The sequence below is a fragment of the Girardinichthys multiradiatus genome, chromosome 8 (genome assembly GCF_021462225.1).
Source record: "Girardinichthys multiradiatus isolate DD_20200921_A chromosome 8, DD_fGirMul_XY1, whole genome shotgun sequence".
NCBI classification, from domain to species: Eukaryota; Metazoa; Chordata; class Actinopteri; order Cyprinodontiformes; family Goodeidae; genus Girardinichthys; species Girardinichthys multiradiatus.
In genome coordinates, this window is record NC_061801.1 from 13,370,057 (window position 1) to 13,388,858 (window position 18,802).

The window sequence follows — 18,802 nt, forward strand, 5'->3', positions numbered from 1 at the left end:
ATTTCCTGAAGTTACTCAGGTATGTAAACATGTAAGTGTGATGCAAAAGAAACAAGATCTGTAAGAAACCTGTAAGAATGATACATAGTTTTCGAATTATGCACATATTTGGTTGGAGACAAGAAACGTAGAGAAAGTAATCTGTGAAAGGAATGCAATTTGTAAAACTCCAAAACAAATTTTGAAAAAACAAAATCTGAAAAAACAAGCAAACCGCAAAAATGTAGATTCAAATTGTGTATGCATGTTGCAAATTACTCTCCAAACCTTTTTTTTATTGAGATGTTTTTCAAAGTTCCATTTTTGAAACTCGTTCTTTGATTGAAATAATATTGGAACAAATTTCTCTCCACATAGATTGAAGGTTGTTGCGTTACTGGAATGTGAACCTTAGTTAGGTGTTTTTGTATATATTCCTTGTGCTTAGTTTCCTAGTTTATTCCATGTTTATTCTGGCTTATTTCCTTTTAATTTTATATTTGTCTGTTCCTTCTTTATTTTGTGTTCTGCATATGTCTGTATACTCCCAGATTCTTCCTTCAGTTGCCCAGCCTTCTCTCTGCACTGCCACCTTGGCAATTAAGCTCATTCTATCCACCTGCGACTACCAATTACCTAGATCTCTCTTACCTGTGTCTCCAAGCCTTTTCTTCTCTTTTCCCCTGTATTTAAGCTTGCTGGCTGTCATTATCCTTTACTGGTTCCTTCCGTTTACTTCATGCTCCCTGTTGCTCCATTGAACTGCCTTTCTATGACCGGTCCACTTCCTAAGCTTCGTGTCAGTGTGTTCTCATGTAAGTTCTTTCCATTTATATATATTAAAACATTTTTTTCAGCTCAGTTCATTTCTGCATTTGAATCATTCATAACAAAACATGACAGTATGACATGACACATGCTCAGCGGGTTCTTGCCCCTATGCTCCCAGAGACTCTTGAGGGCAGCCTTCAGATCCTCTCCACACAGTGAGATCCTCTGATCTTAAATGCTGTGTTTTCATTAGCTGTAAGAAGAAAATCCTCAAAATTAACAGAATTAAAGGCTTGAAAACATTAGTCAGTTTGTAATTAATCCACACTGTATGTTTCACACACTGAAATAATACATTTTTTAATAATATTTTAATTTATTAAATATGCCTTTATGATTTCATTACTGTTGATTTTCTGCATGAAAATAAAAACAAATTGAAAAGTATCACAAAAGGTATTGCTATTTTCTCTTATTAACACTCTAATGTTTAATTTGTAAGTATTTTAATGGGTGTTCAACAAAGGGTTAAACCCTCCTATTACTGCTGACTTATAATATATTTTTAATAATAATATTTGGTTATCAAATATGCTGCTGAGAAGGAATATGATAAAAATTAAATAAAACTATTAATATTATCGTTTTGTTTTTTTAAGTGTTCCAGGTCATTCATGCTAAAGCCTCACAGATTAACTTGTATTTGTTACAGGGGGGGATGAGTCTCATCATAACATTTTCTTGTGTTTAAATGTAATTTATATTTTAATTTATTTCCTCTTTCTCTGTAAAGCACTTTAAATTGTCTTGTGTGTTCATATCAAATAACCTTGTGTTGCCTTTCCTTACTGTGTAGCACTATAGTCCAACTAACAATGGATCACAGACTTATATAAATGTTCAAAGGCAATGCAGACTTAACAAAGCAGCTTGACAGTTTATAGAAGAAAAAAAAACAATCCTTCTGGTCAAATTATGTCCTTCTCAGTCATTCTCAGCAGACAATGATTACTTTCCGGCACAGGTCCCTAGAAAGCCTCTGCCGTCCTGTTTGAATTGACTGTGGGGAAACCTTAACTGGGTTAGCAGCTGGGTCACACCAGAGCTCATCAGGAGTTCAGTCCAATCAGGACGAAATACAACCCTCCTCATCTGATACCAGCACTTCACAGAGATGGATCACAAGACCGGGAGTCAAGTGAGTGCTTACAACTGTAAAACCGGCCTACTGCAGAGAAAACATCATCTAAGCAGTCTGGGGTAAATACTGACCAGTATCCAGAATATCTGCTTTTATTTTCTTAACATTGTGTTGAGGTGTGCTGGTATACAGTAGTTGTACATTCTACATGACTTGTTTTCTTTGCTCTGTTTTCCATCTGTAAACTAAAAGCATGATCTGACAGAAACCTGTCTCTGTGAAGGGATATGTTTCCAGTAACTAATTCATTATTTATCTATGGGAGGGGTCTGTAAAGAAATTATTGCTTTGGCAAGAAAGTAAAAGAAAATGCCAGAGAAAGCATCTCTGACCGTAGACGGCCTGTATGAGTCTCTGTCTCTTTCTCTCCTTCTCCCACATTAGTTTGATGAATAACACTGACGCACCAACATTGAGAGTCATCCATCAGCTCTGCGCCAGCTCACGGATAGAAAGGAGGACGTCAAATACTAACACCCACAACTTCGCTCTGTGTGCAACACAACTTTGACACTCACAGGGCTGTGAATTATTTAAACTCCTCAGCAGCCATACATTTAAAATCACTGATGTACGCCCTCAGCGGAGGATGGATAGTTTCACGTAATCAGAGATGTAGTTATACTTTCATCCACTTGAGAATCCATCATGTATAATGGTTTTAAATAGTAAAGTGAGACATGACTGCATCAACTTGCCAGTAGAATTTGAAAGTTACAATAGTAATTCTGCTTTTCAACAGCTTGTATGGTGAATATTTTAATTTTGGACTGTAAGGACAGTTTAAACTTATGATCATTGAAAGATGTAACACCTAACTCCCCAGCAACTTCTCACCAGCAGCAGTAAAGAAAATGCTATGCTTTTTTCCGTAATCTTCAATGTCATCAAATATATTCTTACCAATAGAACTATTATCGAGGCCAGGAAGAAAAAAACAGATGAAAGCTACCATTAGTATTGCAGCACAGCTAGCTGCTATGGGAAGTGAGGAAAGTACCAGTTTCTAATTGCAATGGGCCATTAGGCTTGGCTTTTTGTGTATAAGATTACTATTGGAGCGCAACAACATGCTACAGGAAGTTATATATCTAGCAGTATAAAATTTCTATGAGCCAATGGATTGGTGTTTTCTTACAACTTATAAGCTAGGGTTTGCTTTACAGCACCGCTAATTGTGATCGGTGGTTAAAAGCTAGCATTAGTATGCAGCACATCAAGGTACAAGAGGAAGTTTGAAAAATTTAGTGGCATTTTGAGGATTGCACTTTTTACACAGTGATGCCACCTCACACATCTGGCATGAGTCTCACATTGTTTTGTCTCTCTCTCTTGCTCTCCCTACTCAGACAAATCTTACTCTAAATAGGAAAAGTAGTTGTAAGACATTGCTTTCCACTGACTGGCCGTCCTAAATACAGTGGCAATTTTAACTCTTTCTTTTGATGGGCAGGTCTGTCAATGAATGATATGTGCATAATATGTGTGTAATTTGTGCACATATGGCCTGTTAGTTTTCCTTCAACATCTTGGCTAAAGGGTCTGGTGTCAAGGCCTGCCAACATGGTCTTCAGGGAATCTAATGGAGACCTGGCCATACTGGCCTCAAACCAGAGGAACCATGCCCACTTCTGAAATGAAAAAGGTTCTGCACAAAAAACAAACATAAAATAAATTAGTTGTGCACAGGCTTCTTTTAAATAGATTGTTTTGTTTGTATTCTCTGTGGTAGGGCTTCTTGGAAGAAAAGCACAGACACCTCTAATGTGAACATATAGAAAGGTTCCTGGAGAAGTGTCCTGGTATTATATTTAGCAATATGAGTAGGGAGGAGAACGATGCGGTGAAGGAGGAAAAGCAAGAACAGGGGAGTATAGGTTTTACAGTATAATTTTACGTGGCTCATAATAAACATTTTTGAGACTGGTCGGTCGGTGAAGTGGTTGTGTGTTTGATTGTATTTGGGGCAGCCCAAGACACAATTCCTGCCAGAATAAGTGTTCATATAGGTGTTATCATACTATTATACAATCTGAAGATTAACCCTACTGAATTCACCTTGAGCTCTGTTCCCCCACTCAGTCTCAGTTAAGCAGCAGAAAGTTTAAGAATAAAAATGAACAATGACTTTAAATAAAGTAATATTTTTGAGCTAATTTATTTGGCGCACTATGGTCAGTGTTGTGTATGATGTATTTCATGTCAGTGTTCTTATGATCTCCAGGTGGCAACATTGGGCACCAAAAGCCTCAAGAAATTAACTATTTCACTTGAGCAGAAAACATCAGTCTTACTCAGCTCCTTAGCATTAAAACCTCCTCAAGGAACATACATTTCAACTGTGACCTCAACATACCATGGGATACCATGAAGAGGTTTGATACATATCAGTCTATAAAGTTGATGTCAACTTATGTGGCCAGTTATTAAGTGTAAAATATTTAATGTTATAGTTAAAATTAAAGAAACACAATATTTTCTTTTCAGCTTTATAGCATTTTGTTCTGTTTTTTGTTTTTCAGAAGGAGCAATGTGTAAACTGGATGTGTAAACAATTTCTGAGAATGATCAAGTAAAGGCAATGATACAAGTCACCTCTCAATGATTAATTGAAGAGTCAGCAGGGATTTAATTTTTGAAGGGACCAGTGGTCTTTTGCCACAGGTAAGTTTAATTTAGTCCTGATCGTTTGACACAGAGGATTAGACTAATACAGCAGCCAGCATGCATCCTTCTCCTAGTTTAAACTGTGACTTTACATACATTCCTCCGAAGGGACTACTTTATTCTTTGTTTTGGTAATTTGTGTAATTCTGTCAGTTGTTCAATATGCACTGGGAAGCTATCATTAAACACAATGAAGTAAAGCTGCAGAAATTCAGCTTGGAGGAAAAATAGAACCAAAGTATATTTTATTTTTTATTTTATTTTAGATAGCAGCATTCTGGATTTCCTTCCCTGGTTTGTGTAGCTGTTAGTTTTTCTCATCAATTCCTTCATGATTCTTCAATCGGGATAGCTCTGACCGCCATCTGCTGCAAGTTGTGAAATATTTAAAAGTAGCATTTCTTTTTGCTATAGCAATTGCTCAAAATAGGACCCATGACACATTGAGCCACATGACTGCTTCCTGTAAATCATTTCTAATCATTAGAATCTTTTTTTAACAAAACTGGTCAGCTCACTCTTAAATCAAAGAATAAAAGTGAGCTTTTCTGGGATTTTGTTTCTACTACTTACAAATGTTTTGGCTGCATGGTGGCACAGTTGGTAGCACTGTTGCCTTGCAGCAAGAAGGTCTTGGGTTCCACCCCCGGCTGGGGTCTTTGTGCATGGAGTTTGTATGTTCTCCCCGTGCATGAGTGTGTACCCAAAAGAGTGCTAAAAAAAACATGACTCTTAGGTAAATTGGTCTCTCTGTGTTGACCTGCGATGGACTGGCGACCTGTCCAGGGTGTAGCCTGCCTCTTGCCGGAAGACCGCTGGAGATACGCACCAGTTTCACCGCAACCCTGTATGGAAGGAGCGGGTATAAAAAAATGGATGGATGGATACATACTAACTACAAAAGTAGTCATACAAATTTTAAGGAATAGACTAACACTCAGTACCAAACATTTGTGAAATAAAAGGCAATTGATACCAAAAAAGTATTTTTACAAATAAAGTTCTTAACAGTGTGACAGGCGTTTGCATTCATCTCCTATTACCTGAGCATCCTCTTCATCAGACTCTCACACAACAGCAGAAGGTCTTCAGTCAGAGGCGTTTTTCAGATACGCTACAGGAGAACCTTCCTGCCCACAGCCATCAGCATCTACAACAGCTCTAGAAGAAAACTGCATAACATGAATTACAACAATATTTAATTTCCCTTTTGGATTAATAAAGTATCTTTAAATTGAATTTTCCTTCCATTTCACAACCATGTATTATGTTTTGTTTGTCAAATAAGATGCCAAGAAAATACAATAAAATCTGACAAAATACAAAAATGTTCAAAGGGTATTAATACTTTTCTGAGGTACTGAATGGAAAGTATTTGTCTGGAGTTAGAAGCTAATTTTCATGGAAACATTTCAATAAGTCTGTTCTTTTTTTACATTGGTAAAATCTGTAAGATTGTGTAAAATATTTTAGCAACCCAGTCAAACAATGTATACTGTATAAATGCAGGGTTCTTACACAGTCCAGAAAATGATCATTTTCCAGGTCTGCTAAAACAGAATATTTAAATTTATAGACATTATTCTGTGTTTTAAAATCTAAATTTAAATAAAGTGCAATTTTACAACTATTATTATGTTATTGAATTCAAATTAGTTTGTGTTAGATTTACCACATTATAATTTTGTTTAAGATTTTAACCATTATTATACTACTGACTGTAAACCCAAAGCAAGATGCACCTGCAAAATCAAAAAGTGCTTTGGGCTTCTGGTCTGCATTAGATTCTAGCTAACAAATGTGAAATTGCACTTTTTTTAATTCCTGGAAAAAAGAATAAAGGTTTAAAGATCACACACTGTTTTAAAACAATTGTATTGCATTCTCATTTGACAAGCCTTAGTAGTATAGATTCTGTAAAAGAGCTGATGTAAGTTCTGCTAGTCTAAAACCACACTGTGCAACTGAAAGCCAACTTCAGCTTTGTATTGGGCCTTGATTTGTAAATCGTAGAAAATAAAACTTGAAAACTGTAAAGATATCTTCAAGAAAAATGCTCAACTTTTCATAATGTTGGTGGAATTCAGAGAATAATCTAGAAATTGTAATAATCGGATAAAGTATGGAATTTGAAACGACAGATGTGAACAATCTTAAATATCAATTAACAGCCTGTATTTGATAAACACGCTCATGATGCGCAACTACAGACAAAAAGCTGGTGCGGAGGGAGGAAATAGTAACAGTAAAGCCGCTCTATAAACAGTAACTAAGTAGAATGTAAGTAAAGTTTACTTATATAGCACCTTTTGCACAAAAGGGCTTTACAGGGCCAATAATAATCAACAAGATCTCAAATGTGAGAACAGAGAAATTACAGTTCACATCTGAAATCACTCCCATCTGCCTGTTTTGAGGAATCTGCGAATATAGAAGCATCTACTTGTCCTTATCAATCCCAAATTCACAACCCCAACCCTTCTTTCTGTTACCTTCTGCCCTCCAAATGGAAGGCCACCGGGGAGCTAGCAAGTAGATGACAGTCTGTCCCAGCGGGTGACACGAGCAGCAACAAAGCCAAGGGCTGTAGAGGTTAGGAGGAGAGGTGTATTAGTGAGAAAAGGGGAGAGAGAGCACTGGAGGACAGGAAAGAAAAAAACTACAACAAGCCTCATCTGAGTAACTGACCTGTGGTGCCATAAAGATATTTGTCCGTTGTCCCACCCATGAATGAAGTTAGAAGTTGTATTAGTTTCTTATTTAAATAGTATTCTCTAACCTTGCAAAACTACACATATTCAGCATGTTCACATGCGACAGTGCATTTTCTCAGCTGTTCACCTAATGTATGAGAATGTACAGTATATGTCTCAGAGATGTCATGGCATACTGTGTGTTTAGCATCATGCAGTCTGTCTGTTTTGGGGATTAATCGGTGAAGGTTAAGTAGGCTTGGGTACCTCCAAAGGGCACCTACAGGCTGTTTCCCAAAACATATGTGACTGACTTTGCCAGATGGAGCCATGGAGATGGGGTGGGGGTGATGCGGTACTGTGAAATCAGGTGTTGGAAATATGACTCATATGCTGTATGATATTAATGGTTTAAAAAACTGGGAAAGCAAAAACAGTTGTTTAGATATTGGTTACTGCTATTTCAGTTCTTATCACAGTTTTATTCATACCTAGCCCCAACAGAGATGAAGAGAGCCATGGTATACATGTGACATTTGACCTTCATGGAAAACCAAATCATACAGTACCTTGCTAAAGCGTTCACACCCCTTGAACAATACAACCATGGTCACCAATAAATCTTATTTGGGTTTCATTTAAAAAACCAACACAATGTAGTGGATTATTGCAAAGTGGAAGGAAAATGTGGCATTTGTACTCACCCACCATTGCTCTGATATCCTTAAATATAATCCTGTGTAAATTGATGCTCAGAAATTCTAGCCAAAAACGTTCTACAAGGTATTGACTCAAGAAGTAACGCAAACTAGACTTTTTGGATCTTTAGCCATAAAAAAATAGAAAGCATTGTGTCATTTTTCTTTTACTTTACAATCATATACTACATTATCTTTCACATATAACACATTAAGGTTTGTGGCTGCAACACACTGCACATCTAGTAAGATGTAAGCATCCTCATTAGAACAGTTTTCCTAAATCAACATGTTTTATTACCATGGTTTTAGGAAGTGAAGAGTTTCAACAGGGCCGTTTATTTACGCACATTCACATATTCCTTTGAAAGATAGTTATGTGTAATTTGTGTTTGTTAGTGTGACTGCAACAGTTCAGTCAGATTTGTGTTGACCTAGTAAGATAGTCACTTAAAAGTACAAGGGTTCTCATTCAGTCACAATTCTGACATATTTAGTTTCTCTCAGATCAATGAAAAGCAGTGCATGTCAGAAAGTGACTGATCTGTGACCAATTCAGTGGAGACTTTCTGTCTTATTTATAACACATCAAATCTTGGTATATGCAAGTTCCTTCTGATTTAGTGCTTTTCACATTTTCCACATGTATGTGGAATATGACTTGGGAAACGCTTTGCAGCCTCAACTGAAACTGTTTTTTTCTCTGGTAGGTTACATTATTTAATACATTTATATATCAGCAGAAAAACCCAATCTTTAAGAGATACTGCCAACACTCTTTAACATGATTGCTACTTGTTCCTTTCTTTCCATCTTTGTTGATTATTTTGGCAAAATATAACAACCACAATGTATGAGCTCATTTTAAGCAACCCATTTGACCTTGGTCATGACTTTAGCTTGATGATGGGAAAACTGTGTAGTTCTGTGTAATAATTATGGAGGCAGAGCCAATAAACTATTAGCATAATCCAGATAATGACTTGAAGAGTCAAGCTATTTCTGTGACTCAAAAACATAAAAGTTCTGGCAGCACTAGTTGACGTGTTACAGTCTTTTCCCGTTGCTTTTAGAAGCTTGGATTGTTTGACTTTTTTTTTTCCTTTAGCCGTAGGATGATATCCTCATTCGCTACAAATGTCATAGTAGTCATCTTAGCATTAAACTGATGTCTACAGCCCCAGCTATTCAAACCATAGCCTCATTTTCTTGATATAGCCCTAACCAATTCAAGTGAATTCAATTCAGTGTATTTATACAGTGACACATGTTCTCTCACGGCACTACAAAGAGATCAAATTAACATGCAGTTCTATAGGAGCCCAATTGGTCCAAGTTCAATTCAGTCAATGATATAATGACAATCTTTAAAAAATCTGCCTTTTCTTCTTCTCATTCTGAGCAGGCATAAAACGACAGTTTAAAGTAACCACTCCCTTTTGACAAAAACGGACCACCATCAGAACCTGGCTCAGATACCCTCAGACTTTGAGGGTCCCCTTGGTCCATATTCAAAATCATAAGGTGAAGTGGTTGAAATCCAAAATGGGACACAACTTCAAGAAGTTGGCACACAATCATCAAATAGTTTTTCATAAATTAATATGGTAAAACAGTATGTAATTTATACCAGACATGGCATTTTATTACACTTGTTAAGGGAGATTGACCATCAAACCCAGGATAATATAGAAAAATAAAGATTATTATAATTTTTTAAACTATAGAAATTATTTTAAATGATACAAAATTTGAAATACCTTCATTTGTATCACAAACACAATTGGCAAACACCTATTCTTTTAATGTTAAAGGTAAACACACATGACCAGAGCAAAGTTTTAATGGGAAATACAGGGGTTGGACAATGAAACTGAAACACTTGTCATTTTAGTGTGGGAGATTTCATGGATAAATTGGACCAGCCTGGTAGTCAGTCTTCATTGATTGCACATTGCACCAGTAAGAGGAGAGTGTGAAGGTTCAATTAGCAAGGTAAGAGCACAGTTTTGCTCAAAATATTGAAATGCACACAACATTATGGGTGATATACCAGAGTTCAAAAGAGGACAAATTGTTGGTGCACGTCTTGCTGGCGCATCTGTGACCAAGACAGCAAGTCTTTGTGATGTATCAAGAGCCAAGGTATCCAGGGTAATGTCAGTATACCACCAAGAAGGACGAACCACATCCAACAGGATTAACTGTGGACGCAAGAGGAAGCTGTCTGAAAGGGATGTTTGGGTGCTAACCCGGATTGTATCCAAAAAACATAAAACCACGGGTGCCCAAATCACGGCAGAATTAAATGTGCACCTCAACTCTCCTGTTTCCACCAGAACTGTCCGTCGGGAGCTCCACAGGGTCAATATACACGACCGGGCTGCTATAGCCAAACCTTTGGTCACTCATGCCAATGCCAAACGTCGGTTTCAATGATGCAAGGAGCGCAAATCTTGGGCTGTGGACAATGTGAAACATGTATTGTTCTCTGATGAGTCCACCTTTACTGTTTTCCCCACATCCTGGAGAGTTACGGTGTGGAGAAGCCCCAAAGAAGCGTACCATCCAAACTGTTGCATGCCCAGAGTGAAGCATGGGGGTGGATCAGTGATGGTTTGGGCTGCCATATCATGGCATTCCCTTGGCCCAATACTTGTGCTAGATGGGCACATCACTGCCAAGGACTACCGAACCATTCTTGAGGACCATGTGCATCCAATGGTTCAAACATTGTATCTTGAAGGCGATGCCGTGTATCAGGATGACAATGTACCAATACACACAGCAACACTGGTGAAAGATTGGTTTGATGAACATGAAAGTGAAGTTGAACATCTCCCATGGCCTGCACAGTCACCAGATCTAAATATTATTGAGCCACTTTGGGGTGTTTTGGGGAGCGAGTCAGGAAACGTTTTCCTCCACCAGTATCACATAGTGACCTGGCCACTATCCTGCAAGAAGAATGGCTTAAAATCCCTCTGACCACTGTGCAGGACTTGTATATGTCATTCCCAAGACGAATTGACGCTGTATTGGCCGCAAAAGGAGGCCCTACACCATACTAATAAATGATTGTGGTCTAAAACCAGGTGTTTCAGTTTCATTGTCCAACCCCTGTAGGTCAGATAGATTTTTTTCTAGCATCAAAGCAACCATATTGTGATCATTTACCAACTTCGAATAATTTGGAGGACGTTCAATAGGCTCCTGGTACTGTCCTTTACTGAAACCTATCTTGTTCCTCCTCTGGGTTGAATATTTCATTTTAAATATGATCCTCTTGAAACCAACCTCCTCAGCATCCCAGCCTGCTTTTAATTGTTCAATATATACAGGTCCTTCTCAAAATATTAGCATATTGTGATAAAGTTCATTATTTTCCATAATGTCATGATGAAAATTTAACATTCATATATTTTAGATTCATTGCACACTAACTGAAATATTTCAGGTCTTTTATTGTCTTAATACGGATGATTTTGGCATACAGCTCATGAAAACCCAAAATTCCTATCTCACAAAATTAGCATATCATTAAAAGGGTCTCTAAACGAGCTATGAACCTAATCATCTGAATCAACGAGTTAACTCTAAACACCTGCAAAAGATTCCTGAGGCCTTTAAAACTCCCAGCCTGGTTCATCACTCAAAACCCTAATCATGGGTAAGACTGCCGACCTGACTGCTCTCCAGAAGGCCACTATTGACACCCTCAAGCAAGAGGGTAAGACACAGAAAGAAATTTCTGAACAAATAGGCTGTTCCCAGAGTGCTGTATCAAGGCACCTCAGTGGGAAGTCTGTGGGAAGGAAAAAGTGTGGCAGAAAACGCTGCACAACGAGAAGAAGTGACCGGACCCTGAGGAAGATTGTGGAGAAGGGCCGATTCCAGACCTTGGGGGACCTGCGGAAGCAGTGGTCTGAGTCTGGAGTAGAAACATCCAGAGCCACCGTGCACAGGCGTGTGCAGGAAATGGGCTACAGGTGCCGCATTCCCCAGGTCAAGCCACTTTTGAACCAGAAACAGTGGCAGAAGCGCCTGACCTGGGCTACAGAGAAGCAGCACTGGACTGTTGCTCAGTGGTCCAAAGTATGTCATTCGGAAATCAAGGTGCCAGAGTCTGGAGGAAGACTGGGGAGAAGGAAATGCCAAAATGCCAGAAGTCCAGTGTCAAGTACCCACAGTCAGTGATGGTCTGGGGTGCTGTGTCAGCTGCTGGTGTTGGTCCAATGTGTTTTATCAAGGGCAGGGTCAATGCAGCTAGCTATCAGGAGATTTTGGAGCACTTCATGCTTCCATCTGCTGAAAAGCTTTATGGAGATGAAGATTTCATTTTTCAGCACGACCTGGTACCTGCTCACAGTGCCAAAACCACTGGTAAATGGTTTACTGACCATGGTATCACTGTGCTCAATTGGCCTGCCAACTCTCCTGACCTGAACCCCATAGAGAATCTGTGGGATATTGTGAAGAGAACGTTAAGAGACTCAAGACCCAACACTCTGGATGAGCTAAAGGCCGCTATCGAAGCATCCTGGGCCTCCATAAGACCTCAGCAGTGCCACAGGCTGATTGCCTCCATGCCACGCCGCATTGAAGCAGTCATTTCTGCAAAAGGATTCCCGACCAAGTATTGAGTGTATAACTGTACATGATTATTTGAAGGTTGATGTTTTTTGTATTAAAAACACTTTTCTTTTATTGGTCGGATGAAATATGCTAATTTTGTGAGATAGGAATTTTGGGTTTTCATGAGCTGTATGCCAAAATCATCCGTATTAAGACAATAAAAGACCTGAAATATTTCAGTTAGTGTGCAATGAATCTAAAATATATGAATGTTAAATTTTCATCATGACATTATGGAAAATAATGAACTTTATCACAATATGTTAATATTTTGAGAAGGACCTGTATGTCTGCAATGCTGTTCAGGAAGCAATGCCTTAAACTGCTTACAAGGTGGTAAATGAACTCTTATTAGTCTTCAAGTAACTCCAAGAAATGTTTTTTGCTGACTGAGCAAGCCAAATTGAGATTGCACTGAACAACATGGAAACCCAGGAGCTGCAGTTTCCTGTTCAGGGTTAAAGCATTGCAGCTGCTCTCCTGATCTTTTAATCCAGTGTAATATGTATGGATAGCCATATCAGTAACAGATTATCAGCAAAAACACTCTATTAAGTGTATCTTTTGTTTTGTAAAGGTGTTCACTATTTCAACCAGTCAGTCAGTCAGTCATTTTCTACTGCTTATTCCATAGTGGGTCACGGGGGAGCTGGTGCCTATCTCCAGCAGTCTATGGGCGAGAGGCAGGGTACACCCTGGACAGGTCGCCAGTCCATCGCAGGGCAACACACAAACAACCAAGCACACACTCATTCATACACCTAAGGGCAATTTAGAGTTACCAATTAACCTAACAGGCATGTCTTTGGACTGTGGGAGGAAGCCGGAGTACCTGGTGAGAACCCACGCATGCACAGGGAGAACATGCAAACTCCATGCAGAAAGACCCCCGGCCGGGAACCAAACCCAGGACCTTCTTACTGCAAGGCAACAGTGCTACCAACTGCGCCACTGTGCAGCCACTATTTCAACCAATAATAGAATATCTAGTATGCACTACTAATCGCTGCGCCTGGTTGAAGTAAGAGTGTAAGCTTCACCAAGGACAGATTGTGGGAATCCTACACATTCTGAGTAGCTCTGTGTCAGTCTTGATGACGTTAAATTTTATGGTAGAAGATAAACAAGTACTGGAGAACAACTATGGCATCTTATGCTGTTCAGAAATATATTTTATCCTAGATTGGGGTTCACAATGTTGCAGACCTACAAGATGTTAACATGTTTAATGAGGCCTGTTTAAACTAACTGGGACAATACCATAGACAGTACCTTTTATGTATTTTTAATTTAAAAAATGTTAAGTATGGATAAAGTACCTTGAAAATGCATTCAGACCCCTTAGCCTGTTTTTCCATTTTTCCATTCTTGCTAATTTGCTCAGGCTTTGACGGGTTGGATTTAAAATGGCTGGTAATGCAACTGCCTTGCCACAGATTCTGAGTTGGATTTAGGTCTCGGTCATTCTAACACATGAAAATGATCTGATCTAAATGGACGCAGTGTAGCTCAGGCTGTGTGTTTAGTGTTGTTGCCCTGCTGGAAAATGGACTTTTGTCTCAGTCTCAAATCTTTATCATTCTCATGCAGATTTTCTTCAAGGATTACTTTATATTTACCTTCCCCTATCTTCCCATACATTCCGACTAGCTTTGCTTCCTCTACGGAGGAAAGGCATCCCCACTTTATGATATTGCAATCTCCTTGTTTAACTATGTTGTTGGGATGTTGTGTTGTGAGTAACGTACATTTTCATTTTTCTGCTACACATACCATTTTGTGTAGAATTTTTGTATCATCTGACCAGAAAAGCAAGCCCTTTGCTTCTTGTTCCTTTCTTTCCATCTTTGTTGATTATTTTGGCAAAATATAACAACCACAATGGATGAGCTCATTTTAAACAACCCATTTGACCTTGGTCATGACTTTAGCTTGATGATGGGAAAACTGTGTAGCTCTGTGTAATAATTATGGAGGCAGAGCCAATAAACTATTAGCATAATCTAGATAATGAATTGAAGAGTCAAGCTATTTCTGTGACTCAAAAACATAAATGATCTGGTAGCACTGGTGGACGTGTTACAGTCTTTATCATTCTCATGCAGATTTTCTTCAAGGTTTACTTTATATTTACCTTCCCCTATCTTCCCATAAATTCCAACTAGCTTTGCTTCCTCTATGGAGGAAAGGCATCCCCACTTTATGATATTGCCATCGCCTTGTTTAACTATGTTGTTGGGATGTTGTGTTGTGAGTAACGTGCATTTTCATTTTTCTGCTACACATACCATTTTGTGTGGAATTTTTGTATCATCTGACCAAAAAAGCAAGCCCTTTCACATGCTGTGTGCTCTACATGGCTTGTGGTAAAATGCGTAGGAACTTCTTATGGCTTTCTTTCAACAGTGGCTTTCCTGTTGCCACTCTTAAGTTCAAAGTCAGATTTGTAGAGTACACAACTAATAGTTGTCCTGTCAACAGATTACCTCACCTGATAGCCCCTCCAGAGTTCCTATGACCTTCTTGGTTGTCTTTCTGATTAATGCATTCCCCCCCTGGTGGAGTATCACGGTAATGGGGTTTAAATATGCATGCCGCACTTTAGTGATTTATTTGTAAAAGTTTGAAAATAGACTATAGTTTTCTTTTCTCTGTGTTATTTGCGTCTTTATCACTTAAACTTCTTGTAAAATAAATGTATGTTTTTGGTTATAATAAGACACAATGTGCTGAAACCCTGAAGGGGAATAAGTACTTTTGCAAGAACATTTTTCTTGGAGCTGATTTATTGAATTTGTCCCCCACATAAAATAGATGTCATGGTTTTACTTTTTATTGGCACAACAATAGGTTTGTTTGTGTTTCAACCAAAGTTGTAACTCATCAACTTGGCATTCAAACTAGTTCGGGAAAAATATTCATATTTTTCTGGTCTTGGAAGTATCAAAACAGCTAATTGTGTTTAGGTTCAGCTCAGTAACTGCTGATAGGTCCAAACTCTTACAGAAAGGCCAACTTGTGGCTCTGTGTTTGCAGGAATAGTGATTATTTCTTTATGCTATCATGCAGACCTTCGACCTGATAGCAGCATCTTTGCCTCAGCAATCATTTTGATGAATGGCTGGATGCTGCCCCTGGGTGCTTCTCAATTCAGGAATATTTTACTGCCATTAATCCCCTCTAAATTAGGTCTACTTTTGATGTATTTTAAAGTTGATAGTTGTTTTGTTACATTTTATGTAGTACCACTGTTTTCAGTCTCAGTGGGGATTAGTAATAATTTCAAAACCGAACTAGACATATAAACAATAAATGACAATAAGCCGGCTCGACCACAGTGCTGCAGTGTGACTCACTTTATCCCATTATTTCTTCCCAGCAGAGGACCTGCAGTAATGAGAAAACAAGACTCCATGTTACTGAATCTTTTTCTCAAAGCCTTCAGACCCAGGTGCCGCAGAATGATGCAAAACCAACAGTGCTTATTGTTATTCACTGTAAAGTTGTATTTCTGGGGAATTGCAGCAATTTCTCTGTATTCAGATGTGGTGAGAATTGTTTCAAAGGTTGGGAAATGCAGTGGAAATCTCATTACGGTGTACACAAGCTGGAAAAAAAAAAGATCTTGGCTTCGGGGCAAATTAAACGCCTTCTCCTGAATCGCAATAGGCTTGTTAGGGATTTTTTGTGTGTGGAAAAGCAGCACGGGGAGGGGAGGAGAAGGGGGATTGGGAACAGCTACCTGACTGTTCTAACAAATGGAGTTAATGTATAGCCTGTGACCCCCTCAGCAGCAGATACACAAGATGATCTGAACTGCATGAAACATCTGGACATCTCAGTGCAGCAAATCATACTGACATGTACCTGTGTTTGTATGTAGTATGTTCTGCTTCATATGAGGATCCTTTTATATTTGGTTCAGCTCATGTTATAGGTTTACAGAGAGAAGGAGGCAAAGGCAAACACTACAACAGGATTAAATCAAAACCTGAGTGGCTTGTAAAAAACAGTCTAAGTTGGGCAGGAGGTTGGGTACACCTTGGACAGATTTAAAATCCATTGCAGGGCCAACAGCAATGCACAACATGATCAGCCACTCTTGTAGCAATACCAATTTAGAATCAGCAAAGAAAACTAGAGAAAATCCAGATCATACTCATGGAGAGAATATGCTGCAGTCTGCTGAAAGTACTTAAATATGTGTGAATTTAATTCTGAGTATTTTTGTGTCGACTTGTGTCTCATTACGAGACAGAGCCAGCGACAGAGCCATTAGGCGTGTTTTGACTGCTGGAACTTTATTAATACACCAGGATAGTTTTCCAGAACCATGACCCCCAGACAAAAACCCACCCCCCATCCTAGTGAAGAAATTTACTCCAGAGACAGGGTCTGGTAGGAAGGTAGTGCTTTTTCATTTTCCACAAACTTTTGGATGGGATTTGAGGAAGGAGATTGCAAACATTTCAAAAAGGTTGATTCCTTTTCTGCATTATAATTCAGTCAAAAATTATTGCTTTCTTTAAACTTTTAGTGTAATAGAATGTCAATACCTGATATTTGCTGCAGCCATTTATGGTAAAAGAAGGATTAAACCGCTTTGTAAAATATAAAATTTCAGTGTTTCAAATGGTTTATCTTCGGATGTACAAATAAAAACAACCACAAGCCTCATGGATCATTAACAGATTTAAGGTTTATCCAAGTGGTTTGTGCTCCTTAAGGAAACATTTATCAGGCTTTAAGTACTTCATGTCTGTGAATGTGAACATCTTGTCCGACTTTGAAGTGATTATGATTCAGTCAGTCATTTTCTACCGCTTATTCCACAGTGGGTCGCGGGGGAGCTGTTGCCTATCTCCTGCAGACTATGGGCGAGAGGCGGGGTACACCCTGGATAGGTCGCCATTCCATCGCAGGTCAACACACAAACAACCATGCACACACTCATTCATACACCTAAGGGCAATTTATAGTGACCAATTAACCTAACAGGCATGTCTTCGGACTGTGGGAGGAAGCCGGAGTACCCGGTGAGAACCCACGCATGCATGGGGAGAACATGCAAACTCCATGCAAAACGACCCCCAGCCGGGAATCGAACCCTGGAATTTAAACAATTCAGAATTTTAAAAATTCAGAATTTAAACTCTGTAAAGTGATCCCAAGAAAATCAGCACTGTCTCTCCTCTCCTGTTGCTTTAAAAGCAAGATAACACAGAAGTCTGCTTTGGCAAAATCCATTCAAAAGGTGTTATGGTCACATCTTTCCATTAAAACTTGCAGTAAATCTAAATGTTATTAGTAAATGTTATTAAATTTAGTTGTTGTGCCAGACTCATCAGTTAAAGACTTATTGCTTCTAACCATGGCTTCGTTGTTTTTCAGCAGACATTTCTCTCCTACCCTCAGTGACTAAGCAAGACTGCTGCAGAGTGAGTAGCTGTCTTTCTTCCCTGGGGTGATGGTGGCAAGAGTGGGAGAGATTCGTCCTGTAAGCAGTGAGCTTGCCGGTTCAAACTCCCGCTCTCAGTCATTGTGTCCTTGGGCAAGACACTTCACCCTCCTTTCCTGCAGATGGTGGTCAGAGGGCTCGGTGGCGTCAATTGTATGGCCACCTCACTCCTGTCAGTGTGCCCCGGGGCAGCCTTGACTACAATGTAGCTCACCACTGTCAGTGTGTGAATGTCTGATTGTACTGTAAAGCGCTTCGGGGTCTCTGGGAACTTGATAAGGCACTATACAAGTGCAGGACCACTTCCCTGGGTGGAGCCATTGCTGCTTTTAGTATACTCTTTGTTTTACTATCCACAGAAAGTACTCATGGAGCAGTCCATGTGGGTTATTTTTCTTTCTACCATCTCGACCCCTAGCCCATTTGAGCAGATGGCTGCTCACAGTGAGCTTTGTTCTGCTGGAAATGGGTTCTTCTTGTAAGGAAGTCCCTTCTCGCCACTGTCAGCACATGGTTGCTTAAAATGAGGGATTGCTGCAAAGTCAACCACTCAATACAATCAATTGAATACTCCTCAGATATAAATAAAACATTTCAGCAACAGGGTTTATATGATCAACTGATTTGGACTGTATTGTATTAAGCATAGTATTGAACTTACGATTACTTTGTTCTGGGATGAACGTATTTAAACTGAATT

The 18,802-nt window shown here is 39.0% G+C and overlaps 1 long non-coding RNA gene across 2 annotated transcripts; it reads left to right on the forward strand.

Annotated features, from left to right (window-relative positions):
* Positions 1–677: 677 nt before the first annotated feature.
* Positions 678–4,545, forward strand: LOC124872893. 2 transcript variants are annotated; one of them, XR_007039381.1, is made up of 4 exons: positions 678–794; positions 1,775–2,010; positions 2,336–4,326; positions 4,474–4,545. It is a non-coding gene; the product is annotated as an uncharacterized LOC124872893 (long non-coding RNA). The 2 variants fall into 2 exon arrangements; XR_007039380.1 differs by having other exon boundaries at positions 1,775–1,948.
* The last annotated feature ends 14,257 nt before the right edge of the window (positions 4,546–18,802 follow it).